The 27,982-nt window shown below is 44.2% G+C and overlaps 1 protein-coding gene across 6 annotated transcripts in view; it reads right to left on the reverse strand.

Moving 5' to 3' along the window:
• Positions 1-27,982, reverse strand: part of LOC119652430 — a 425,085-nt gene that overhangs the window by 160,201 nt on the left and 236,902 nt on the right. The window lies entirely within an intron of this gene.

The raw sequence follows: 27,982 nt of genomic DNA on the forward strand, positions 1-27,982 counted from the left end.
GTTTCGCCATTTGGCTCTATCTGGGTGCAATCTCGAGGTTTTTAAATTCCCACCCAGCGTAGCAAGTCACCGTTGTTTCGGTCTGTCTTTTGGTACATTTACCATCGACTTCGATGTTCAGACCAATCTTGGCAAGTGAATTCTCGATAGCACGAATTGCGTGACCATACCATCGAAGACGCCCCTCTTGCAGTTTTGCCACGATCGATGCAACCCCATAACGAACGCGGATATCCTCATTTCGGATGTGATCAACACGTTCCACGCCACTAGTCCAACGCAACATCTTCGTCTCCATTACCGCAAGACACCGTTCAATTTTAGATTTAAGACGTTCGTTGATACGTCGATCACAAAGAATACCAGTTGTGGAACGCCATTTCATCCAGGTTGCGTTAATGCGTGAAGCGATTTCGTAACGCAGTTCTCCATTGGCTGATAGCGTTGACCCGAGGTATTTAAATCGCTCAGTGCTGGGCACGTCATTGTCGCTGACAGTGAGGATGCCTGTTTCATAGGGATCGGTTATCAAAAATTCAGTTTTGTTTAGATTCAATCTGAGACCGTGTTGCATGAGGCGATCATTCCATTTTTGGACAAGTTGCTCGAGATCATTTTTCCTATTAGATGCTAGGCAAACATCATCTGCATAAAGCAATGTGTATGGCGCTGGACGTTGGATGTCTCGTTTGACGGGGTCCATAAGAAGAACAAAGAGGAATGGTGGGAAGGCGCTTTCTTGATTAAACCAACAGAGACATAAAGCGGTTTTGATACACCCGCCATAATTCAAACTTTACTTTTCGTATTGTGGTAGAGCAATTGAACCCAGCGCACGAGTTCTTCTGGCACTCACGGTGTTTCTCCATGAGTAATCGCGCAGCGTGTATTCCGTCAGTAGTTCCGCAATTTTTGACAAATCCGGCTTGAATCACGATTGTTTCAACGATTTCGCGAATTCGGTTGTCAAGAATGCAGTCAAAAAACCTTCCCGGTATGGGAAAGTAACTGGATCGGACAGTAATTTGAAAATTCTGCTGGACTTCCTTTCTTTTTCCATATTGGAACAGTGGTACTTTCTTGCCAGTCCGATGGTGTTCTACCTTCCTCATCTGTTCGGTCCCAACTCTTCGCTTTCCAGAGCTCAGATGCAACGTCATCAGGTTCTGTTGCTTTCCCCGATTTCATTCGTTTTATTGCCTCCTCGACTTCAGTTGCGCTGACAGTGAAGCCCATGGTGTTTTACGTAGGCACCTGTCGTGAGACTTAATCCTATGGTCCTCTTCAGACACGGATTGATTTTGTGACCACAATCAGAGCCCCGCTGAGACAAGCAACAACGGTACCAGTCTATACCAAGTGCATGGTTTAGCATTCATACTGGTGGATGCAAGACTAAATCCTGCCTAAATCTCTACCGAACTATAGAGTACGGCACCCGTGTTGATACGCAACACCACGTCGAGGCCCGAAGGTCTCTTCTCGCTTGAGCATAACCACAACCACCATGAAACTCCCACTAGGAGGGCCAACCACAAATAATCGAGCTGTCCTCACATAGAATAGGAGATCACCCGAAGTATGTGAGTCCAGGGGCTTTCCCGGTTCCCATGGTACCAGTATACCCCTGGTAAGGTTTCGTGACCAATTTGCCACTTCAGATGAGTCCCCGTGCAGACTCGAGTCTGATCGCCCTGATTAGGTCTTTGGAGCATTCGCCTACTGAATCAGGGCCGGCAAACCAAAGTGATTACAGCGTCTCCCGGTGCCACCCCTATGGAGGTGGGTTCTCCTGTTTTGTAATAAATACTACCTTCACATAACGCCAGCTGGTTGGAATATGAGCGTGCGCTAGGCAAACGTGATATATATTTCGAATGTGCAGATCTAGGGTATTCATTCCTTCTATTAGAGCAGGAATAATACCATGTTGACCCGCAGACTTGTATCGATGGAATGAGTTAAATGCCCATTTCACTCGTTCTAGTGAAGCTACTTTCCATGCCAAAGTCCAATTTTCCGGTCAAGGGCTGTATGTATCTGTTGGCCCTGAGGTGAGATTTTGGATGCTTCCTTGGAAGTGCATTTCGAACAAATGGTTTGCCGTTTCTTCATTGCTTTCTGTCTACTTTCCGCGTTTTAAACGTAGATAACCCAACTGCTGGCTACGTTGTTTGACAAGGATTCGATTTAGCTTTGAGGTTGCCTCTGTTTCCTCAAATCGGATTTCCATCATAGTGTTTTACGTTTCTTTGGCATCATAAGTGGACAGGTCTCTTCGATAGCTTCTCTCATGCTAGTTGTGATCATCTGGGTGGTTTTTTTTCAATTCCAGCAATGTATAATATTTGATGCATCTCCCAGAGATCGTAACTCGGGCGCTCAGCTCTACTTTGTACGTTGCCCAAGCTGTATTACGTGGGTTCCTAAATGGAGTGGGTGGAGGTAGATCCATGCTTATTATGAAATCAATGCGCCTGTGATCACAGAGCGTGATATCGTTTGATACTCTCCACCCTCCGACAAAAGCGGCCATGTCTGACGTTGATGTTGGAACTTCTGTAGCATATATGGTGGGCGTTAACACCACATTCAGCTATTATTCCCATATCTTTACTTTTGGCATATTGGTTAGCTCTGATTAATTTTGCATTGGGAGCTGGGAAATAATCAGAGTACCATAGAATCTCCTAATCTCTCTGTTGGCTTTTTATGGTCAATTTGATTGTTGTGGTGTCGCCATCACATAGGTCGTTAGTTAAGATAGGTTGGAGGTCTTTTGAAACCACCATGCAGGTGCGGGGTCTCCATATCACTTTCATTGGTAAACAACCAGTTAGCATATCGGAAGTTTATACCCCTAATTTCCCAACCAACAACCTATGGTTTTTGTGTGAGATGTATACATGTCTAGCAGCGATTGATCCGACCACTGATAAGTGCGGTTCAGATGAAGATGTCGTGGGCTCCACGTTCCCTTCGATGGTTTTAGGAGTCGACACTTGTAATGTCACGGCCCAAATCCGTAGTAGAGCCGGTAGCCCGTTTGTTCCCGAACCTTCTTAATATCCGGTTCCGAAGCGCCGATAGTGAGGGAAGTTATTGCTTTGCTACCTAATAGCGTCCGGGTATAAGTGTTGGGGTTATTCTGGACTGGAGGTTAGCCCAGGATCTTAACGCCATTACGCTCCTCTTCTAGAGCTGGAGCAAGAGAAAGCACTTTTTAAACGATTGTAGCTCGGAAACTCTCCTCAGAGTCAGTCGCGTACCCTCTCACACATCGTTGAACTAAGAACAGTACTGTCTGAGGCACTCGTTCGTGCTTTCATCTATAAAGTCTATCCGTAATATTTTACGATATACACCTACCGACTCAAGGCGTAGTATAATCCCTTGCAAGGATGCAGTCCTTACAGCTAGGAGGAGTTTCTTACTAAGCCGCTCACACTGCTCTGTATAGTAACCGGAAGGATTGGTTTCATCATACAAGACCTATCCATTGGCTTCGAGAGTCTTGGTTGTTGGCCGAGTTTTCTTTGCAGCCATTTGAACCGAAGAATTGAGATCGCCAGATGATCGCTGCCGCTTCGGTTTGCCCTTCAACATTGACGCAAGCCGGGAGTTGTGTTTTTCCCCAAGGCGGTGTGCCCGGAGCCGTTTGCCAAAAAGTGGTTTGCCTGGTGGCGGTCTGACCAAAGGCTTTTTGCCCGGAGGCATTGTTTTTCCCGAAGGCTGTTCGCCCGGAGGCTATTTGCTGCCCGAAGACAGATGCTTACCCGTAAGTAGGACTTTAACCTCAGCAGGTCAGGAATGCTGACAGAAGAGGACTGCTTCAACATGTCCGTTAAGGACTGGGTCCCAATAGGGTTGGTTCCCACTTGAATACGTGGAGAATCTGAGTCTAGACTCAGGTTCTCCGTCGAATAGCTCAGGCTTGCCCCTTCGCTCACTTTACCGGGGAAAATAAGTTGATCTCGGCAGAGTCCCTTTTCCTGGGGCAAGGCTAGTGGAAACTGGGGCCTGGTACCCAGAGTCATTTAGATCATTTCGTTTAGATTGGTGCAGCCCTTTTGGAAAAAACTGCGTGTAACAGACAGACTGACCGATAACGAATCGATTTTAATAAGGTTTTGTTTCAGGATAAAAATAGAGGAATCAAGTTTATTTTATAGTTAGTCTTTTACCTACCGATGTTTCACCTAACTAACACAAAGTGATAATTAGGTCCTAAAGGAAGCAATATACAGTTTAAAACTCGCCATCAAATCGAATTTAAAAATGATATGGAAGCGTCAGATATCTCCCAAAAACCAAATATGAAAAACGCAAGCATAACAAAACTTCCCGAAACTGGAGAAAGGATCCCTTGAAAATCTGCAACCACGACTACATGATGAAACAAAGAAATGCTTAACAGTGTTATAACCTATTCACAGAATCTGCACACTTTCTTTCGTTCTGCTTTTCAATTTCCGTTTTTTATCCGACCAAACACAAGATATAGCTGCTACGATGAGAAGACTTTCGAAAGGAATTGCTTGGAAAATAAGGTAAAGAAATCTTTGATAATTTTCATTCTTACCAACAGTCTCTGTCCCATAATAAGGAACTGCATGCATGCATATGCATGTGCATGCACTTGTTCTGCTTGAAGGCGAAGTTCGCTATTCTTTCCACTTGCTGGCTTAAGTGAAGTTCATATGAAGGTAGGGATCCAGTCCTTTTCATGCTTATTGCAAGCAAGCAACACCTAACTACAGACGAGCATACGAATCTTCCTCGCATCACAGGACACAACTCGTATTGTGTGCAGCAGCTGCAGTTAAGATACTGCTGCACTGTCCTTCTGCCCTCCCGTCGCCACCGTTGTTGTGCACTGGATGCACTCCAGTTGCACTGTCGCTTCCACTTCCTCATATGAACAATATACAGGTTGATTTATTGAGCTTTAAGGAAGAGTCCTTTGTACGCTATTCAGTTACTGAAGGCAGAACGTAGGTGTTGTGATGTAAAAAAAGAATTGTCTCAGAAATTGTAACGATGAAACATTTACAGATGAAAACACCCCGCGCGACGAGCTATAGCCGTAGAGACAATTTTTCCTTGCATCAAGCATAACCTTCAGGAGCTTAATTAAAATTCCCAAAGTGGCATGGAGAGCTGGAGAGAAAGTTGGATTTCGCGTGGCATAATGAATCGCATTTTATATTTCAGCGGGAGACACCCTTTGTGTATTCATGCGAGCACCGGCATAATGTTTTGACGGCGATGCAGGAACACTGCTTCGGGGCTTAATAGACTCGGGAAAACGTAACAAGACAGGTAGGTGTCCTGCTTATAATTATATCGGATGCGGCTGAATGTGATTTTGTGAAAATTGCTCAGTGAGTTGAGATAATTTTTTAATTTAATATGGTTATTTACGGCGAATTATCGGACCGATCTGATGCAGGTACTGAAATTGTCAAAATTGTGCATCGTGATGTGATGAGACACCGTGGTCGATTGGGGCATCGTAATGTCATGGAGCACCATAATGTCATCAAAAAGCTCTCAGAATCACCAATTTTTTTAAAGTGAAAAATGTTAAATATTATTTTTTATGAAAAATAACCAAAATGAAAGAATGACCTAAAGAATACAAGTGTTAAGCAAATTGCACACACTTTTGTGTACCTTCGAGTTGACCTCATTTTCAGGCTTATACAGCTATGGTAGGTAGGTATCAGTGGCCGCTCCGAGGAGACTAATTAGCGCTTTGGTGCGCCGTTTTGATGCCACAAACTCCTAAGACCGTGACTGCTGTTATCGGAGCAGGGGGCAGAGTCCAGCCGGCTCGGATTTTCACAGCCAGCCAGTAGCATTCACAAAGGGAAGCAGCTTTCCCACCCTGCAGCTAGAAATCTCTTTGAGGTCCCCAAAGAATGGTTTACCCAGTGTCCTCAGCCTGACTCTAGCCAGAGTTGAGCAATCGCAGAGAAAGTACATGAAGGTCTCCCTTTCTTCTCCGCAGCTTTGGCAATGCGAGTTGTGGGGTATGCCGAGCCTAGCGGCATGGTCTCCTATGGGCTAGTGCCCCGCGCAGACCGCCGTAATCTTGATTACTTTTGCACGCGTCTTGCACAGGAGCTCTCGTGATCGGGCTATGTTATAAGCGGGAAAAATTCTCCTTGACGTGGCACAGCTTGTAAGCCTTCGACAGCCGCCAGCGGAACACCGACTGTATTCGCCGAAGGACTGCCAAGAGCAGAGCCTTGCCTGGCCAATCCGTTAGCCCGCTCATTCCCTCTCTATGTTCCTATGCCCGGGAACCCAGAGAAGAGTGACCTTGAGAGAAGAGTGACCGCCGCTCAGACGGCTCAGCGCGTCTCTGCACTGCCACACCAGCCGGGAAGATGTCGTCGTTGAGTATAAGGGTTTGATGGCCACTCGGCTGTCGCTCAGAATGGCTATGTTACGCTTGGGGTTCGAATCACGCTCCAGCCATCGACATACTTCCAATATCGCCAGTACTTCCGCCTGGAATACACTGGCGAAACCTGGGAGACCATACAACTTGGATATACCGTGTGTATTCGAGAAAACCTCCGCGCGACTCCATAGGCCATCTTTGATCCGTCCGTAAAGAATACTGTATCATAGTCTTGCAACACGGCGCCGGTCTTCCACTTTGCCCTGTTTGGAAGGTCCACAGCAAAGTTTCTCGTGCAGTTCAGCTTGCATGTGGCATAGTCCGTGGGGGATTTCCCGAGGTATTTCATTTGTTGCTGTGGCCGTAGGACTTCGCTGTCCAATATCCGAACTCACGTAGTCTGACGGCACTGCACGCTGCAACATATTTAATGTGGAGGTCTAGGGGAAGGAGATGCAGGAGTACATTAAGAGCATCTGCCGGGCAGGACTGCAGAACCCCAGTAACACCTGCACACGCGGCTCTTTGAATCCTATTAAGCTTCGTTCTATTGTATTTCTTTTTCAAAGCCTGCCACCATATAATAGAGCCATACGCTAGGATCGGACGCACTAGAGCGGTGTACATCCAGAGAACCATCCTCGGCCGGGACCCCATTTCTTTGCAAAGGTTCTCTTGCAGGCATAGAAGGCTATACAGGCCTTCTTAACCCTCAGTTCTATGTTCAATCCCCAATTTAGCTTAGGATCCAGGATTACACCCAGATACTTTACATTAGAAGAAAGAACCAACGTTTGTTCATTCAACCATAGTAGATGGAATTCAGATATCCTTGGCTTGGTGGTGAATATCATCAGTTGCGATTTGGTTGGGTTTATGCTGAGTTCGCATCTTGTGGTCCACAAGCGCACCTTTCGCAACGTTCCTTCTATGATGTCGCTCATAGTGGACAGAAACGTCCCTGATACTAATATCACCAAGTCGTCGGCATACGCCACCACCTTCAGTCTGCTGTCACCTGTCCAATGTCCAGTCACCTGCTGTCCAATGTACGTTAAATTTTGTCCATTACTACTAACCAGAGCACCGGTGAGACGGCGCCACCCTGGGGCGTACCTCTGTTTACAGCTCTGGTCAGGTGGTTGTCTACCAGATCCGACTGGATTATCCTGGTACTTAGCATGGATATAATCCAATGCGTGAGATACCCCTCCAATCCAATACCGGTTAAGGCTTCCTTGATGGCGTTGGTACTGATGTTATTAAAAGCTCCCTCTATACCTAAGAAGGCAGCAAGGATGTACTGCTTGTATTGCAACCACCGCTCAACCGTGCCAATTACCTCGTGGAGGGTTTCTGTGGATTTTCCTTTGAGGTAGACGCGCTGGGACTTAGAGAAAGGCATTCCCTCCATAATTGTCTTTAAGTGAATGCTCAGGACGCGCTCTAGGGACTTCAGCACGAAAGAGGTCAGGCTGATTGGTCAAAAGTCCTTCGCGGACTCATGACCGCGCCTGCCCGCTTTCGGTATGAAAACCACTCGTGCGCGCCTCCAGGACTGCGGTACGTATCCTAAAGAGATGCAGCTCCGGTAAATCTCAACAGGCTACGGCTCAACCCTTTCCTGCTGCCTCTCTAGCATTACTGGCATTATGCCATCTGGGCCTGGAGATTTGTATGCGGAGAAGCTGTTTATAGCCCAGCCGATCCTATTCTCGGTAATTACGGTACGGCAAACCCTTCAAGCAAGGTTCTGACTCCCAGTTCTCCTCGCTGGAGGGAAAGTGCGTTTGAACTAGCAGCTGCAGGGTTTCGCTTGAAGATTCCGCACAGCTATACAGCTGCCTATGTTTCATATTCGAAGGTTTAGCGCACAAAAGCAATTGCGACTGGTGTGATTCTTTGAAGAAAACTGCGCACTGTTGTTATTCTCTTTGTGACCACAATTAGGAGCCTTGCTTTAAGGTTTAACAGATACCGATCAATATTAAGAGCAATTTGAACATTGATACCATTTGATGAGCGGGTTGTCTAGATCTATTTCTAATTACGATTAATAGATTGATCTTCAAATCGTTTCAGGTGCAAATGTTAGTCCACAAAGCTCTATCACACCAAAGGACAGAAACAGATTGCCATGAGCTGCTAGGTGCCTTGCATACACACCATATCATCAACTTGTCAGGAGAGGAGGGTGTCTGTGATTAATCATATGGACAGAATGCAAGTTTTTATGTTTAAAGTACCGAAGAGTCTTTATTACGATAGACAATCTTTTTGGCATAGGTCCCAACAATAATAATAAGTAATATTATTAGCTATAGGATCAGGACTGCATTTGCAGATGCCACTAAGGAAAATAACATTGGCACCACCACCACGGGAAAAAAGACAATTAAGGAACTCCGAGAAAAGCCATTCTACTGTCTATCTACATACCACGGAAATAGCGTCAAAGATAAGTTCAAGAACGGACATCACAGAAGATTCAGGACTGATCCTCTACCACTCAACAAATTATGTCTATATATCAAATTCACTTTGAAGACAGCAAAGGAAGGAAAATTACCATACTTAGGCCTGTTATCAACGAGTAAATAGACGACATTGGACCCGAAGATTTACAGGAAACCAAAGAATACCCAACCAGTCTTCACCACATGTCGGGTAAGATTCATTAGGACTAAGTTGCCTCTTTCAACCACATGATCCATTGGACGCTAAACTTTTCCATATGCTCAAAAGGCATGGTAGCAGAGGTCAAATTAATTTTGGTGTCGTGGAACTATTAGTAACTTGATCAGAAAACAGAAACAAGTCGGGAAATCGGAAGCCAGTTCCTTCGGATATAAAAAGGTTTTGTGTTTCCCTATATGAGGAACAGTTCCGTGCGTATATAGTTATGACTTCATCTGGAAAGCACTGTATTGATAGTCAGGTTGATAGCTTATGCGCTTCACATGAGGAGTTCAAAAGTGAAGAAATTCACCTACCCATAAGTCGGGATACCGGAAGTTGGGCGCTTGGGTTTATAACCCAAGCGTTTAGTGTTCATCTCATGTGAAAGACTCTCTATGCACGATTTTTCATTCGTACATGGCTTGGAATACAAAATATTCCGCCATATTTTGCCATGCCCATATATCTGTACACATATATCAACGACATAAATACTGTTACCGCATGACGATGCATACATATCTGGATCCAAACTGATCTAACGCATCTTCATGCATTTCCACTTTACTCCGGACAAACGGACAGACGGAGTAACAAACTAATTCGATCCCCGACAGCAAAGCCTGATAATGCTGGCATAATTGGCCAACGTGCCTCGGTGAAGTTTGCGGGTAATAAGCCTGAGGGGATAACAAAGCTAGGGACGATGATAAAAAACCTTATGGAGTATGTAAATGCTCAACATAATGTCCATCACGCAATTTAACAACAAGTGCGTGCTATTAGAGCTGCGTATCCTGAAGTACGAGAGGGACTAAAAGAAAGTAGTGAAGGTAAGAAACAGAGAGAAACTACAACAATGCAGTCAACGCCAAGAGTGCTCCCATCTAGGGGCAGCCCTTTTACTATAAAGGATGCACAACCTATACTGGACACAAAGTAAACTCCGGAGCTCCGTAAAAGACTGAGAGAGGCCAACCGGGAAGCGGAATCTCCTCAATGCAGTCAAAAACGCAAAATGGAGAAAACCCCTCCACGGCAAACTCAGGAAAGACTACCAGACCCTACGGCGAAAGACGGTAACTGTAATCAAGGTTCCACTTGCGCTAACGTGGAAAAGAAGGAAAAGCTACAGAAAAGCCCGATTCGCTAATAATAACAAAAAAAAAAAATAGACTTGCAAGGTCAAACAGATACCTTGTTAATAGAGCTAGGTAAAAGTGTGAACCGCATAAGGTGAACGCAGAAGGCAAACCTATTGCTGGAATAGGTGCCAGGCGAAAACAAATCAGAAGACTTGCAGAAAAAAATCGAGTCGTCACTGGGTGAGGCAGCAGAAGTGAAGTTCAGTCAAAATCGTGTGGTTATTGAGTGTAAAGACTTGGACGGGATCACAACGAAGGAAGAAATTTATCAAGCCCTACGCTCCCAGCTGGGAATACAGTCGGTCCAGGAGCGAGATATTCTACGGCTAAGGAAGGCATATGGCGGCACACAAACTGGGTTCATAAATCTAACACTTGAAACGGCCAAAAAGACTATCAATGCCAGTAAAGTTCGAATTGGTTGGGTTATCTGCCGACTACGAGAGCAGATAACTCTGAAAAGATGCTTCAGGTGTTTGGAATTTGGGTACACGGCGAAGTGTCGATTTCAACGCATGTGCTGAAGAATGAGGCAGCGGAGAAACCAACGCAAGAGGACGTATATTACACAGTGAATGCGTTAACACTTTTCGAAAGAGAAAAATGGGGTCTGTGATAGATGTCACTTTTGTTAGCGATGTTTTAGCTAAAGATCTCCAGTGGTATGTCAGTGAAGAATATACACATAGCGACCACCAGGCCATCTTTTTTGAAATCATGCATGGTACAGAAATGAAATGGTCTCGGGCGAGTGGTGAAAGGTGGGCAGCTAATAAGTTTGACGAGATGATTTTTTAAGAAGTTCTGCTGCAAAATATAGGGCTTGAAGGAAGCGCAGATCAGCGAAAAGTTGCGGCGAGCATAAGATGCCTCCATGCCAAGTATGTTGTACCCCAGAAGCGAGTTGAAAACTTTTAGTGGAACTCTGAAATCGGAGAATGCTGCAAGGCCTGCCTCAAGGCTAGAGGGCGCTATCAGCGAAATAGAAATCGATCTGGATAGGAGCAGGTACATGAAGAATACAAAAACGCTCGGAAGAAATTACATGTAACCATAATAAAAAGTAAAAGCGAACACTTTAAGCGACTGTGGAAGGAAGCTGACACGAACCCCTGGGGTGGCGTCAATAAGACAATAATATGGAACGTCAAAGGGAAACGCTCCCCACCAATGTCTTGCTCTACTCTGCTTAATGGAATAGTAATGGATCTGACACGAACCCCGGGAATGGCGCAAATAAGACAATAATATAGAAAGTCAAATGGAAATGCTCTCACCAATGTCTTGCTTTACTCTGCTTAATGAAATAGTAATGGATAATTTCCCACAGAATGCGAGTACCGCTAACCTTCCCACTAGCGAGATAGACACCGCCGAAGTTCCCATAGTAAGTGAAAAGGAGGTCCTCGAAGCTGCGGAAAAAAATTGTTGGAAATAAAGCACCTGGCTTGGATAGCATTCCCGATAAAGCTCTCAAGGCAGCAGTGAAAATAGCTTCAAGTATGTTTGCCGAGGCGTTCGCCACATGCCTTAAAGAAGGAGCATTTCATACACAATGGAAGAAGCAGAAATTAATAGTAGTCCCCAAGCCAAACAAACCTTTTTGGGAAGCTTCGTCCTACAGACCGATATGTTTTCCAAATAATACTGGCAAACTATTCAAACCAGTAATCTATACAGATTACTTCCAATTGCCGAAAAGGATGGCGGTCTCTCCGAAAATCAGTTCGGTTTCCGCAAGGCGAGGTCTTCTACGGATGTAATTGGGCTAGTAGCTAACACAGCTAAGACCGCACTTGACGAGGACAAATGTTATGCAGTGATCACACTTGATATGAAGAACGCCTTCAATTCCGCCAAATGGAGTATGATACTTGAAGTACCTGGTACGTATCGTCGCCGACTTCCTAATCGATAGGCTTCTGTGCTGCGAATCAGATGAAGGAATGAAATTATACTAAACGACATGCGGAGTTCCATAAGGGTCTGTCCTAAGGCTACTCTTGTGGATTATAATGTATAACGAATTACTGACCCTAGACCTTCCTACTGGTGTGGTTTCCATTGGTTTCGCGGATGATATTGGTGTGACGGTTGTGGCACACTTTCTCGAAGAAGTCAAGCTTTATGCAAATGAAACAGTCTATGAGATTAAATCCTGATTAGAGAATGCTGGTCTACAGCTCGCAGAGCATAAGACGGAAGTACTACTTATTACCAAGCGGAGAAAGTACACTTCCAAGAAGATCAAAGTTGGAACGCAAACAATTCATTCCAAGTCTGTGGTTAAGTATTTAGGCGTAATCATTGACCCGAGGTTAAACTTCAGACTGCATGTGGAGGGTGCAACAACCAAGACATATAAAAAGGGAGCGCAGGTTGCGAGAATGCTACCAAGTACAGGTGGCCAAACGTCGAGCCGTCGACTCCTTATTTCGAAGACCGTCAGTTCGATCCCACTGTATGCAGCTCCAGTATGGGCAGAAAAATATAGCAAATAAGAGAAATATTGGAGCTGCGTATCGCATAAGTGTACTCCCAACATGTTGCACTTACAGAATAATATCCAATGAAGCAGCTTGCGTGATAGCAGGAATGGTCCCGATTCAGATTCTGGCGAAAGAAATACAACAACTTTACGATCGAGCGTATCTTCCCGGAGAATCTCCTTTCCGTCGGCGATAGTTTGCACGAACTGAAACTGTCACGGAATGGCGGGAGAAGTGGGACGAGTCAGAAAAAGGCCGCTGGACTCACAAAGTCATACGAGATATCCGAAAATGGATCGAGCGACCCCATGGCGAGCTAGGTTTCGCTAACTCAATTCTTGAGCGGACATGGAGGCTATCAGGCATATCTGTATCGATTTGGGCGTGATGATTCGGCATATTGAATAAAATGCCCAAATATTGCAGGAAACGCAGAACACGTTTTTTTCATTGCCTCAGATGCGAAGCCCAAATGGCTGCATTGGAAGCTACAACCGGGGAACACTTTACCCCAAAAATGTAATGGAACTTATGCTGAAAGCAAAAGGGATATGAGCCGAAGTCGAAAAGGTGATTGCAGTCATCGGAAAGAAGCTTAGGCAGGAAGATGTCATCGGAAAGAATGAACGCGTACGCATTATGATCGGAAGACGGTAGTGGCAGTGGATAGGTCACCGTTTATTGAGGGGCGACAATTGCATTGCGGGATACTCCATGCGGTTGAACCCATTCTCCCAAAATGAGGGGCGAGTGGGTCGCCCCAGAGCATTTCAGGCAAAACAGTTGAAGAGGAACGCGAGCGTCTCGGGAAGTCATGGAGGGAGCTGAAGAACATTTCAGGTAATCGCGAATGACGGTGCGTAGGTGTCGTTGATGCGCTATACCCCGCCAAGGGTGAAGGGCAACCATATGTATATAGATAGGAAGAGAACTAAAAGATTTTTCGGCGAACTGGTTATGATGGCACGCAGATATGATTGATATGCCATGCCCCATTTAGAAATCAGCGGAACGAAATTAAAGGAGTGGTACAGAGAGAGATGGGCGGTGCAGGAGGAAGGAGTCGTCTTGCTTATAACCCCTTCCCAATCCCGGGAATAATCTAATTCCCAAGTAGGCTTTTAATGTGATGAGCGCACTTTAGATATTTCTTTTCTGTACGCTATAACTACATCAAATGTCTCTCTGTTTTCTATTCATTCGTCTTCACCTACATAAATGCATCTTCTGCATTTGTCCATGATTACCCTTAATACATCAAAGCAGATGACAAACAAAGCAGCGCAGTACCCATTATTAGCTTGATTTTTCCAAGAACGTCAAACCTTTGAAGGCGGTTTAATCGCGGTGGCAAAGACATGGCGCACCCCAAACCTTTTCTCTTGACTGCTACAGATGTAATTTCCATTTGAGAAATAAGCTTTGAAGTGTGCAATGATGTAATAAAGCACTATAGACTCCATTATTTATCACGAGTTGCCAGAGAGTCTATAAACCAAAGATTGTGCAGGACGGCTTGACTATGTATTTCGGTTGAATGGAGATTGCTTTGTATATAACCTGGTCGGTAATAGCATCAATCATAATTCTGAAAAAGTAAAATACTTTTGCTAAGCAGGGGTAAGCCATTTCATATCAGTTCTCCAATGAAGCTTTTATAAAATGTAAAGTCCAGATACAACGCTGGTGTCCGTCCCTCGAGAAATGAATTGTTCACCTTTCACTTTCCTGCAAAACTATTGCTTTCCTCCCAAGTATAAACTCTAAACAGTGAAGTATTTGGGCGAAATGTATTTCAGAAGGACTCACTTTAAGGGTTCACTGCCTTGTGGGCTATATCACTCACTGCCTACAATGCACGCATATAAATTGCAACCGGATTGTCTGCATCATTCAAACTATTGTTCGTATCCACAGTATCCTTCAGTAACCATCAAACACTGCTAGAATACGGTATTATTCTTTAATTTCCATGGAGTTCTTTGAAGCCTACATGCCTTCTTCGCTTCGTGCTCACATATCGAGACCACACTATTCATGCCACCGATACATGGCGCTGCCTGCATTGTGTAAGCAAATGTACACAATTACTTAAGAGGCTTTTTTTGACAATCCGAAAAGAATGAGAATGGAAATCCGAGGAGGAAAGCGGGCATACATACCACCACCGCATTATACGCTCGCAGACTTGAAAGGAAACCCAATGTTTCGTTGAGCGCCGAGGAGTTGAGTTTGAGCCTTGACTTCTCCTGTGAAAATTCCACATGAGGCGTAAGGAATATCCGTCTCTTTGTAAAGCCTATTTCATATTCCTGCACCCTGAATAGAAAGCAGTTTGTTCGGAAAAATGACAATTTAATTTTTTCCCTCAGTTTTTCTCTTCTTTTACAGCATTTTCTAAGGGATCTTATGCGGGGATGGCTGCCACTTGCTCTATTCTAGGGGGTATTTGTTGATCAGAGGAGCTTCACTTTGCTCCAAGCATTACTTTGTTGTATTTTTAATGGCAAATATAGAGTACTTACCCCAGCCCAACTATTTTGTATTCAAAGCAATTGCATTATGTAATAACGTTTGTGATGCTTTCGCTCGGATAGCTTTAGTCAAAACATATCAAATTGTGTTTGTACTTTGCAATATCTTTACATCAAGGACGATTGAATTGGGGAACAGATTGTTTTCCGTTTCAATTAAATTCAACGAAAACTGAAAGTGAACTAACAGGTTGAAAGTCCTCAATATATGGCAAACTACTCTAAATTTCACTTCTGGGCTCAATTTTATTCAACCCAAGGCCATTGACATCAATAAACCATGCAGAAAAAATATCCCAATAACCATTGGCAAGCCATTCCCTCAAAAACCGTTCCAAACTTATTGGAAAGCGAAGGTGGGGGGGGGGGATCACTGTAGTCCAAAATATCTATCCCTCTCAGGATCAGTTGAATTAAAGCTTGGATATAGGTAACATTTAACCGTGTTTACTTCAGTGTCCTAATTGACAATAACCAGGAATTTTCTCGTAGTACCCCCTAGCAGGGCTCAAATAGATTCTTACAAATGGTCTTTACATAGGGCTTGGCAATTCAGTTGCTCCTATGTTCCTTCGTTACCGGTTTTCACCAACGTGTGTTGAGCCATCCAAAACTTTTCCGGAGCCTCCATTCCTCTACTACTCTACCTTCTGCTCAACATATCGATAATAATCTGTCCAATGCAGAATACCTCGATGACACCACGGAGGCAGGACTCGTAACTTTCGAATATTAGTGGCGGTCAGTTTCTACGTTCTGGCTTTAATGCAACAGTTGGTAGAGAATATTGGCTCGGGACGGCTCAAATTTGACGTTGGTGTTCAAGTGCCTGCATTTGCAGATTTGTGAAAAACTTCAAGCACGGATATAGTGATCCTCATCATCACTGAATATTTTGAAAGCAACAATCAACTAACTGTAGAAACAGTTGCTTCCAAATGACAGCCAGTTCTTCCTCTTTTTCTTCAGCTTTTGTCCCAATCACAAGCAGGGTCGACTGATGATCGGCTTCGCCATTTGGTTCTATCAAATGCCTGATCTGGATGCAGTTGCGAGGTTTTCAAATTCCCATCCAGCGTATCAAGCATATCAGTTTCGGTCGGCCTTTTTGGTCACTTACCATTTGTTTCGATGTTCAGAACAATCCAGGCAAAGGAATTCTCGTTAACGCGAATTACGTGATCATACCATCGAATATGCCTCTCTCGCAATTTTTAAACGATCAGTGCAAACCCATATCGATCGCGGATATCCTCATTTCGGATGTAATCAAAACGTTTCACGCCACTAGTACAACGCAACATCTTCGTCTCCATTACCGCAAGACGCCGTTCATTGTCTTTCATAGTCGGCCAATACTCAGAACCATAGAAAGCGACAGGACGGACAACATTGCGGTAAATTTTAGATTTGAGACGTTCGCTGATACGTCGATCATAAAGAACCCCAGTTGTAGAACGCCACTTTATCCAGGTTGCATTAATTCGTGCAGCAATTTCATAACGCAGTTCTCCATTGGCTGATAGCGTTGACCCGAGGTATTTAAATCGCTCAGTTCTAGCAGATTGTGCTTGTTTCATTGTGATCCGTGGTCAAAAATTCAATTTTAATCAGATTTAATCTGAGACCGTGTTGTATGCGGCGATCAGTCCGTTCTTGGACAAGTTGTTCGAGATCATTTTTGCTATTAGATGCTAAGAAAACATCATCTGAATAAAGCAGTGTATAAGGCGTTGGACGTTGAATGTTCCGTGTGACAGTGGCCATAACAAGAACAAGAAGGAGTGGTGAGAGGGCGCTTTCCTGATGAACACCGACAGAGATGCGAAGCGGTTTTAATACACCCGCCGCACTTCGAACTTTACTTTTCGGATCACGGTAAGGAAACTGAACTCAGCACACAAGTTCGTCTGCCACTAAGTATTGCTATAGAGCATAACTGTCCAACGTGTATTGCGTCAGTAATTTCTCAATTCTTGACAAATCCGGCTTGATTCACGGTTATTTCAATGATTGTCAAGAATGCGTTCAAAAATCTTCATGGAATTGGAAAGTAATGGGATCGGACGGTACTTTGAACATTCTGTTGGACTACCTTTTACCTACCTTTTTCCATATAAGAGCTGGGGTATTTTCTTGCCAGTCAGATGGTGTTCTACCTTCCTGAATAACTTGATTAAAGAGTTCATTGAGCCACAGTATTGGGTCCCAGCTCTTCTCTTTCCGGAGCTCAGATGCGATGTCATCAGGTCCTGTTGCTTTCCCCGATTTCATTCGCTTTATTGTTTCCTCGACTTCAGTTGCGCTGACAGGTGGAACTGCTCCGAATGTCGTTAATGATTGTGGAAGTGGCGGATGGACAATTCTTCAATTAAAATCTGCTCGAAATATTCTCGGCATCTATCTATCGCGGCTCGAAGGGCGTAAGCAAAGTACTGTTCTTGTCATTAACGCAACACAAATGTTCGATATCCTGCGCGGGCTTTTGGAAAGTCAATACAGATCCCTCTCGCCATCCCGAGTGTTAAGTTTTTCGTAAAGATTTTTTTAATAGGCCGCTCGGGTAACAACGATTGCGTTCTTTACTTCCCGATTGGTATTCTTATAAATTTGCCAATTGGCCAGTGTTTTATCGTTGAGAAACTTGTGATAGAGGTACTTCTTTTCATGGATCTTCATTTCGACATCGTCATTCAACAACCAAGTATTTAGATTTATTTGGTTAGTTGACCACGTGGGTTGCAGAGGCCGCTTTGTGGATCGTGTCTTTAATTTGGTTCCATGATTCTTCTACATTCGCGATGGTTGGCAATCGCTTAGGGTAGGATGGTAGGTATCAGTGGCCGCTCTAAGGAGCCCAATTAGCGCCGTTTTGATGCCACAAACTCCTAAAACCGTGACTGCTGTTATGAGAGTAGCGAAGCAGAACCCAGGCGGCTCGGATTTCCAGAACCAGTCCGTAGCATTCACAAAGGAAAGCAGCTCTCCCACCCTGCAACTTGAAATCTCTCAGAGCTCCCCAAAGGATGGTTTACCCAGTGTCCGTAGGCTGATTCTTGCTAGACCTGGGCAATCGTAGGGACAATGCGAATTGTAGGGTATTCCGAGGCTGACGGCATGGTCCCTATGGGCCAGTGCCCCGTGCTGACAGCCGCCAGCGAAACGCGGACTGTATTCACCGAAGGGCTACCAAGATCAGAGCTACGCGATCCGTGAACCCGCTCATTACCCTCAATTAGCCTCAATATTGGTAATCACATAAGTGTGATCATTTATTCTTTCTCCGCACGAAATCGCCACCATTTAATGCGCGGCGGGCCAGTGCGTTCCTCACGTTGTTTTATCGGCGGCTTAATTCGCAGGACGGCAATCAACGGCCGATGTTGAGGTCCGATGGTCTCGTAGGGAACGGCTTTGCAATCAGTGAGGGTGGTAAAATGTCGGCGTCTTATGAGAATATAGTCAATTTGCGTTTTACTATTCCCACTATAAAATGTAGGAAGATGAGACAATCGTTTGATGAACCATGTATTAATAAGCACAAGGTAATGGGTGTTCGCCCAGTTGGTTATACGCTCGCCACCCTCATTGCGCACTCCAAACGCCTTTCCTCCATGGCACTTGTTACTGTCTGCCTTTTCACTCACATTTTCACCATAGTACAATTGCAGAAGAGACTTCGCAAAGTTTTAGAGTTGCGAGGTGATAACGTTGAGGAACAGGAATTCCAGCATGATTCTGCATCAAATATCGAGATTCTCAAGGAAATTGCTGAAACTTTCGTGATAAATGACAACGACATGGAAGCTTTACCGAGTATGCGGCAAAAATTTATGGAAGAGTTTGTAAAATAACAAGAAGAATTTAGAAAGCAATCTAGAAGACTAGATGAGGAATAGGTAAGACGCCAAGGTGAAGAATTCAAGCAGCGATTGGAAAAAATATTTAATGAAATGAAGGTGAACGAAGAACAAAGGGAAAGCGGTCAAGTAGTAGGAAGTTGCGTGTCGAGATAATGAAAAATCTCAGTATGAAGGTACTCCAGCAGTAGCAGAAACTAAAAAGCTATTGGGAGATTCTTCTGAAGAACCTCAGGAAAGAAAAGAGGGAATATCAGGAAGTAAGTATACGAAGGAAGTGATATAGCGTGAGAACACGAATGAGATTCCAAGGCCGATGAAAAAGATGGTACAAGAAGTTGAAAAACGGCAGCAGGAAGTTGGTAAGTTGCAGTCCAGCCCAAGATATTCGAAAATCACAAGTAGTAATTAGCCAGAAGGTGACTAAAGTGGAGTAACGAAACTGCCGAAAAGCAGTAGACCATGAAGAGGTCATAAGCGAAGGTGTAAAATGGCAGGAGGAGGCCATGCGAGAAGGTATGAAACAGAAGGAAGAAATTTGCAAGCAGGGTGAGCATACCTGGCAATGCCGGAGGAAAGATATTCGAGAAGTGACAAGAAGAATTTGAGACCGTTCAGGCCATAGGTAGCAACAGGCATATGCTGGACGGCAAGGAATCTACCAACAGTTTACAGCTCGCTTAGTGACTTGAAGACAATGGTTCGCCGAGTTGCAAAATTGTTGAGCGTAACGCTTATGCACACTTTCAGAAGCGAGTGCCATGACTGGAATAGAGGAAGGTACGCAACACGGAATTATATGAAGCGTCGCAGGAAGTGGAAGGAATCAGAAGAGATGGAAAAAGGACACGGAATAGACAGGAGTTTTGTGATAATTACTGTGAAGAAAATGAAGCGATAAATAGGAGAACATTGAAAAGTAGGGAGGATTCACTAGTGTGTACCGTGGAGCAATCCAGTAGAGTCTATCGTTTGAGTGCTACTGCAGAGAAAGAGCTGGCTTTTGAGTAAGTATGGCAAAGCTCTGGGAAAGTGGTAAAAGTAAAGGAAACAATTAATCTAAAGGAGCAGAACCAAAGAGGAAGCTGGAATGATTTAAAGGTCAAAAGTTGCATAGCTAAGATTTATGCAGCACGGCGGCAGAATCCTCCGCAAGTGGGTAGATATGTGTCCAACATTTCGGGAAATGAAGGTCGTTGAGTCGTACTAATGCTGATGGTGGTGCTAGGAGTAACGACCCGGGGCATCATTTTGGGACATCATGAAGTAGTAATCAGTGAGCATTTTGGTGTCACCGGAACTATAGTGAAGAATAAGCGTCAGTTCTATTGGGCTACATGTTTAGGATCAGATTGCGTAAGATCATGTGATTAATATGAGTCTGCAAAAAAGGTCGAAGATAGGAAGACGAAGGGAGTCTGAAAAGGCGCAGCTCCTTCTGGGACCAACTAGTATTGTTTCAGAGTCTACAGCCCAAGAAGGAAAACAAACGAAAGTCGCAATCGAAATTGGATGGACTTCGTTAGCAAATTAAGGAATTTAGAATGATAGACTAGTTCAACAAGGAATGATAGGCAGGTAGGTGGATTCAAGGACTTTTTGAAAATACAAAGCCAAAATCAAAAGCAAATGCTGAAACGACACCTTTCTAGGATGATGAGAATATCTGCATATGTTTACCATCACTATAGGATTGCTTTACGATGCTCGGGGTAGACTTTATTGAAGCATCGGCATGGAGGTATTGTATAGGACTAGTTTCCGATTTTTTGATTTAATGGTTTCTGGGACCCTTGATTACTTGATTACTTTACTTCTTTACCTCCACTCAGTAACATAATTCCAAAATCTGCATCGCAAAGTACTAATCCAGACTTTTCATTCCATGTTCCATATCGGAAAAAAGTTGTTGCATCCTCTTATTGCATGTATAGGAATCACCCCGTTTAAATCCAATTTACAGTTCCAACATCTCCACCACATTTAGTAGGGGCAGGGTTAACCGGCATTATAGATGTTCAATTTTAAGTGGTGTCATATAAACCTAATGCACCCCGTATTTAGTACGCAGAAAAATTTTGTTAGATTGTTAGTTAGGACCATATTCCAGAGAAGGCCGATGGCTTTACAATTATTACGCTCTCTTGGAATATCCATCTGTATTTCAATTGGTTGGTCAGTGGAAATTACTTTTATTATTTCCGAGTTATCACAATCTCGGCAGATGCCGGATTTTACCAAATACTAGCACTAAGTGCCAAGCATTTAGGCTCGGACGATCCTACCTACTTAAAAACTAAAGGGGCACTGGTGGTGGTGGCCGGTGGTAGGTCAGTGGGAGAATCCGTCCAGTACTCCCCGCAACATCGAGCACGTATGCAGAATGGTGTACTTCTGCATAGTTTGAACCAGACTGTGCGAAAGTCCCATTATTATTATTATTATTATTATTCACTCCGCTTTTGAAATATAACATCAACGGGCAAGGTGGACTAAGCATCTCGTCAAAGTTGTTGGGGATATATTGTACCATTTTATAATATAGTTTCAGCTTTCAACAGCAATATTTAAACTGTTCATATTTTATGCCTTCACAAGTTGATCTTGATCATTCCCTAAGAAACTAATCGGCGGTTACATCCTCAGTATCTATTTTCCGAATGGTTTAGTGGTTAGAGTGCTAGGCTGTCGTAGATGAAGGGGGTAGGTGTTTGCCCAAGGATGAGGAGTCCGGGGACCACAACCGTGGAAGTGTACTGCTTTCTAACTGGTTCAGTCCGCCATCAAGTGGTTGGTGGACTTGGGGCTATGTCAGTTCTCTTCCAAAGATAAGTCTTTCTGTTGATGTTCCACACCTCTCTAATGAAAAATTCGGAACGCCATTTGATCCTAAATCTATCCACGGCAGCTTCTGGAGGAACAAGAAATGTGAGAGTTGTCTTACAATATTCAGCGTCTGATTAATAGGGTTGCTAAGTCTAAGGGCCCTCCCTACAGGTCGCGGATCATACAATGTTATTCCGGACCAAATTTGCGAACACCGTGACAGAAGATTCTTAGGTGAGCATTGGTCTAACCAGCATAAGGTAGCAACTTACCTTAACACTTTGTGTAAAGTGGAGAACATAAAAGGGCCTCCAAAGGAATATGAATTCCTGGCGTGGGTTAGTGAGCTAACAACAACAAGAAAATAAGATATCTGGTAGAAATGGATTATATGCTTGTGTTATAAACCCTTCTCTCAAATTTGTTGTAATTTGAAATGCAAGCCTGACTTACTTTTTATAGAATCAGTAGGAAAAATTACTCTTCATTAAAAAATAGAGTTCTATTTCCTGTTGCGATTACAGTTGATTCTAACTTAATCCAAAAACTACCCACAATTGACTAAAGGTAGTATCACCAGCCTGAATGGTATTTTTGAAGTTAATTATCCCATGAATAATTACAGGTGGAACCCGATGCACATTCAACTGTGACATCTAAATATAGTATAAAGCAATCATATCACGATTGACCTTTGGGTGAAATTGAAGATATAGAGTAATAACATCTATAATTCCTATAAATGTTTGTGTAATAAGTACATTGCATAACACCCTGGCAGGAGTGACATGCTTTTCGGTAATCACTTTGTCAACATGTACGGAAATAACCTACCCCAATAATAACAATAATAATCTGAAGAATGCATAATTAATTTCTGTCAGGTAATTTGATTTCTTGGGAAAATTCCAAATGCATGACTTTTCCGCAATTTAACGTCAAGCATTGAAATAATATTCATTTTCGTTATAATCAATGGATTAATGAAAATTTCAAAATTCAGTAACAATAAAAAAGATTGTTCATAATTATCCAGCTGTTATAAATAATTTATGCTATCATATAGTCAGCAGTAGAATAGTCAAGTGGTTGACCGCTAGCCTCTCAGTCGAATGCTGTGTCATGGATCTATCGTATCCAACATAATTGTCCCTTTCTGGAATGTCTCCGTGTCCCAAGGAGGAGCGGAGGGGTAGTCAAGCCAAGCTCCACTTGAGAACAAGAGTTCCGGCCGAAGGTTCAGAGAAGCTTCATTTTGTTAGCGCTGCTATGGTCTTCGTAGAGATTTGAAATCAGCAACAACAATCCATAGAAATGCAGCCATTGCAAAATATATTTCTTTAGAACACAAGATATAGAATAGGTAATGCGTTAATACTGCTTGGTATAGTAACATTGTGTTTACTTGCATCTGATACTACTCATCCAAAATAGATACCATTGGAGGCTATATATCTATTAGGACTCTGATAGTGGCTGTTTTTTGCGGTTTTAGCTTTTGATACTAGCTGATGAAGAAGCATCTCACAAGACTTTCCTGATTCTCAAGCATGCTGGTTGTACTGGCATCAGTTTCCGGAGTCTCAACAAAGAGGAAGATTAGACTTGTTGCGTAATGCTATTGGTATATATCTAAATGCAAAACGGGCTTTTTAGATTAGCCAGTTGCCCCTCTAATACGAATAACCCAAAGTGAAGAAATGCAGCAGATTCGATTCGAATCAGCTACAATAATTTAGAGCTCGAATAAAATTATCCCAAATGTGATAAAAGACAAACTTTAGTTTTCTTTTTATTTAATTTTATTAATTTATTTAAATTATTAACACATTAATTTATTATGTTAAATTAATAATTATAATAGAGGGGAGCCTTGCTCCTCCTCAGGTCGCTTCTATGTTCGAACTCCACTAAAATCTGACATGACGCCGAAAACAATTTTCGCTATCACCGCGTGCATCCGACACGCAATTTACTCGCTGGGCCGCAATACTCCATCTCAGCTGAAACTAAAGGGATTTTCAGTGAAGGAGCAGAAGCATGCCTCCCTCAACTTGGCTGCCGCAAGTCAAAACGGATGCGTCGCGCGCCTCTCGTCATGGTCGCGTTTTCTTGCTGGACGAAGGGCTTTAGTCGAGCCAAGGAGACCAGTTTGACGGTGAAGGGGCCCCCATAAGATGGCTGTAGCGGCTTTCGAGGAGCGTCCGTCTTAATTGAGGCATACATACAGGATTCGTGGACCCTTGGTACGTCAATCACGGTTTTCGCGTAATTGTTGGATGGTGGTCTTGAGTCCCGACCTGATGACGAGAATAGGGTTGCTGGGGACTCGCAGCTTCTCTCCGTATATAGCTTCGCGGGACTTGCAGCAAATTCTTCAATAAGTTGATGAACCACTTTGCGTAATTGGTCGCCTCCATATTTAATCAATTCGGCTGTAATTCCATGGCTCCTGGCGACTTATGATTTTTAAGCCGAAGAATTGCACGGACTGTTTCTTCTATACTTGGTGGTGGCATTTGTCCGTCGTCTTCAGTTGTCGGGAACTAAAATTCGCCGATGTTCTGGCTGTTCAGTCATCATCATCATCAATGGCGCAACAACCGGTATCCGGTCTAGGCCTGCCTTAATAAGGAACTTCAGACATCCCGGTTTTGCGCCGAGGTCCACCAATTCGATATCCCTAAAAGCTGTCTGGCGTCCTGGCCCACACCATCGCTCCATCTTAGGCAGGGTCTGCCTCGTCTTCTTTTTCTACCATAGATATTGCCCTTATAGACTTTCCGGGTGGGATCATCCTCATCCATACGGATTAAGTGACCCGCCCACCGTAACCTATTGAGCCGGATTTTATCCACAACCGGACGGTCATGGTATCGCTCATAGATTTCGTCATTGTGTAGGCTACGGAATCGTCCATCCTCATGTAGGGGGTCAAAAATTCTTCGGAGGATTCTTCTCTCGAACACGGCCAAGAGTTCGCAATTTTTCTTGCTAAGAACCCAAGTTTCCGAGGAATACATGAGGACTGGCAAGATCATAGTCTTGTACAGTAAGAGCTTTGACCCTATGGTGAGACGTTTCGAGCGGAACAGTCTTTGTAAGCTGAAATAGGCTCTGTTGGCTGATAACAACCGGGCGCGGATTTCATCATCGTAGTTGTTATCGGTTGTGACTTTCGACCCTAGATAGGAGAAATTGTCAACGGTCTCAAAGTTGTATTCTCCTATCCTTATTCTTCTTCGTGTTTGTGTTCGACCAGTGCGGTTTGATGTTGTTGGTTGATTCGTCTTCGGTGCTGACGTTGCCACCATATATTTTATCTTGCCTTCATTGATGTGCAGCCCAAGATCTCGCGCCCATTGCCGCCTGCTCGATCTGGATGAAGGCAGTTTGTACGTCTCGGGTGGTTCTTCCCATGATGTCGATATTGTCAGCATAGGCCAGTAGTTGGGTGGACTTGAAGAGGATCGTGCCTCTTGCATTCACCTCAGCATCACGGATCACTTTCTCGAGGGCCAGGTTAAAGAGGACGCATGATAGCGCATCCCCTTGTCGTAGACCGTTGTTGATGTCGAATGGTCTTGAGAGTGATCCTGCTGCTTTTATCTGGCCTCGCACATTGGTCAGGGTCAGCCTAGTCAGTCTTATTAATTTCGTCGGGATACCGAATTCTCTCATGGCCGTGTACAGTTTTACCCTGGCTATGCTATCATAGGCGGCTTTAAAGTCGATGAACAGATTGTGCAACTGTTGTCCATATTCCAACAGTTTTTCCATCGCTTGCCGCAGAGAGAAAATCTGATTTGTTGCTGATTTGCCTGCAGTGAAGCCTCTTTGGTATGGGCCAATGATGTTCTGGGCGTATGGGGCTATCCGGCCTAGCAAGATAGTGGATACCTCTATAATTGCTGCACTGTGTGATATCTCCCTTTTTATGTATGAGACAGATAATGCCTCGTTGCCAATCGTCAGGCATTGATTCGCTGTCCCATACCTTGAGCACAAGTTGATGAACCACTTGGTGTAACTGGTCGCCTCCATATTTAACCAATTCGGCTGTAATTCCATCGGCTCCTGGCGACTTATGATTTTTTAGCCGATGAATTGCACGGACTGTTTCTTCTAAACTTGGTGGTGGCAGTATTTGTCTGTCGTCTTCAATTGGCGGGACCTCCAACTCGCCGATGTTCTGGTTGTTCAGTAGCTCATCAAAGTACTCAACCCATCGCTCTAATATGCCCATTCTGTCGGAAATCGGATTTCCCTCTTTGTCTCGGCAGCATGAACATCGAGGTGTGTAAGGCTTCATCCTGCTGACTTGTTGGTAAGACTTACGCGCCTGGTGCCGTTCCTCCCTGTACTTTTCGAGTTCACAGAGCTGTTGGTTCTCCCAGGCTTCCTTTTTCTGTCTGCGAAGTCCCTTCTGCGTTCGCCGGAGTTCGTGATAAGTCGCGGCACGTGGCCGCGTCCTTCGAGAACATTACTCGGAATGCAGCATTCTTCCGCTCCATTGATAGCTTACATTCATCGTCAAACCAGCCGTTCCGACTCCTTTTGCGGCTGGGGCCAAGTATATTTGTGGCCGTATCCACGATAACGTTCTTCAGGTGGTTGTGAAGATCATTTGTTGATGCTTCATCTCCAGGTCCTCTGTTGACTGCGGTTATTGCGGCATCCATTTCCCTCTTATAGGTGTCGCGGAGGGTTGTGTTGTGGATGGCTTCAGTGTTCACTCTCACCTGATTGTCAGAGGGGATTCTAGGTGGTATTGTTATTCGGCTCGGAGCACCATGCCAACGAGAAAGTGGTCCGAGTCTATATTGGCCCCCCTATATGTTCTGACATTCATCAAGGCTGAGAGGTGGCGGCGTTCGATCAACACGTGGTCAATTTGGTTGAAAGTGGTCCCGTCTGGAGAGGCCCACGTATGTTTGTGGACCGCTTTCCGCGCAAACCAGGTACTTCCAACAACCATTTCGTGTGACCCTGCTAATTGAATAGTCCGCAGCCCGTTATCATTTGTTTTTTCGTGTAAGCCATGGGAGCCAAAGTATCGCCTGAATGCGGGCTCCTTCCCTACTTGGCTGTTAAAATCCCCAAGTATGATTTTGATATCATATCTGGGACAGGTTTCGAGGGTTCGTTCTACTGCCTCGTAGAAGGCATCCTTCTCCAACTCTGCAGTCTCCTCTGTAGGGGCGTGAACGTTTATGAGGCTTATATTTCTAAACTTGCCTCGCAAGCGCAGAGTGCATAGCCGTTCGCTTATGTTGTCAAAGCCGATAACAACAGGTTTCATTTTTTGGTTGACTAAGAGACCTACTCCGAGCACATGGTTTACTGGATGACCGCTATAATATATGGTGTAGTGGCTCTTCTCCAGAAAACCGGTCCCTGTCCATCGCATCTTCAGAGTTTTGTTCAGTAGTTCATCAAAATACTCAACCCATCACTCCAATATGCCCATTCTGTCGGAAATCAGATTTTCCTCTTTGTCTGGGCAGAATGAACATCGAGATGTATAAGGCTTCATCCTGCTGACTTGTTGGTAAAATTTTCGCGCTTGGTGCGATTGCTCCCTGTACTTTTCGAGTTCACAGACTTATTGGTTCTCCCAAGCTTCCTTTTTCCGTCTGTGAAGTCGCTTCTCCGCTCGTCGGAGTTCGTGATAAGTCTCCGCGCGTGCCCGCGTCCTTTGAGAATGCAACATTACTCGGTATGCAACATTCTTCCGTTCCGTTGCTAGCTTATACTCATCGTCAAACCATATTGGCCTCACTACATATTCTGACATTCATCAAGGCTGAAAGGTGGCGGCGTTCGATCAACACGTGGTCAATTTTGTTGAAAGTGTTCCCGTCTGAAGAGGCCATCGTATGTTTGTGGACCACTTTCCGCGCAAACTTACTACGTACTTCCAACAACCATTTTGTGTGACACTGCTAATTGAATAATCCGCAGTCCGTTATCATTTGTATTTTGATGTAAGCTATGGGAGCCAAATTATGACCTGAATACGGGCTCTCTCCGTACT

Source organism: Hermetia illucens, chromosome 3 (assembly GCF_905115235.1).
Source record: "Hermetia illucens chromosome 3, iHerIll2.2.curated.20191125, whole genome shotgun sequence".
Classification (NCBI taxonomy): Eukaryota; Metazoa; Arthropoda; class Insecta; order Diptera; family Stratiomyidae; genus Hermetia; species Hermetia illucens.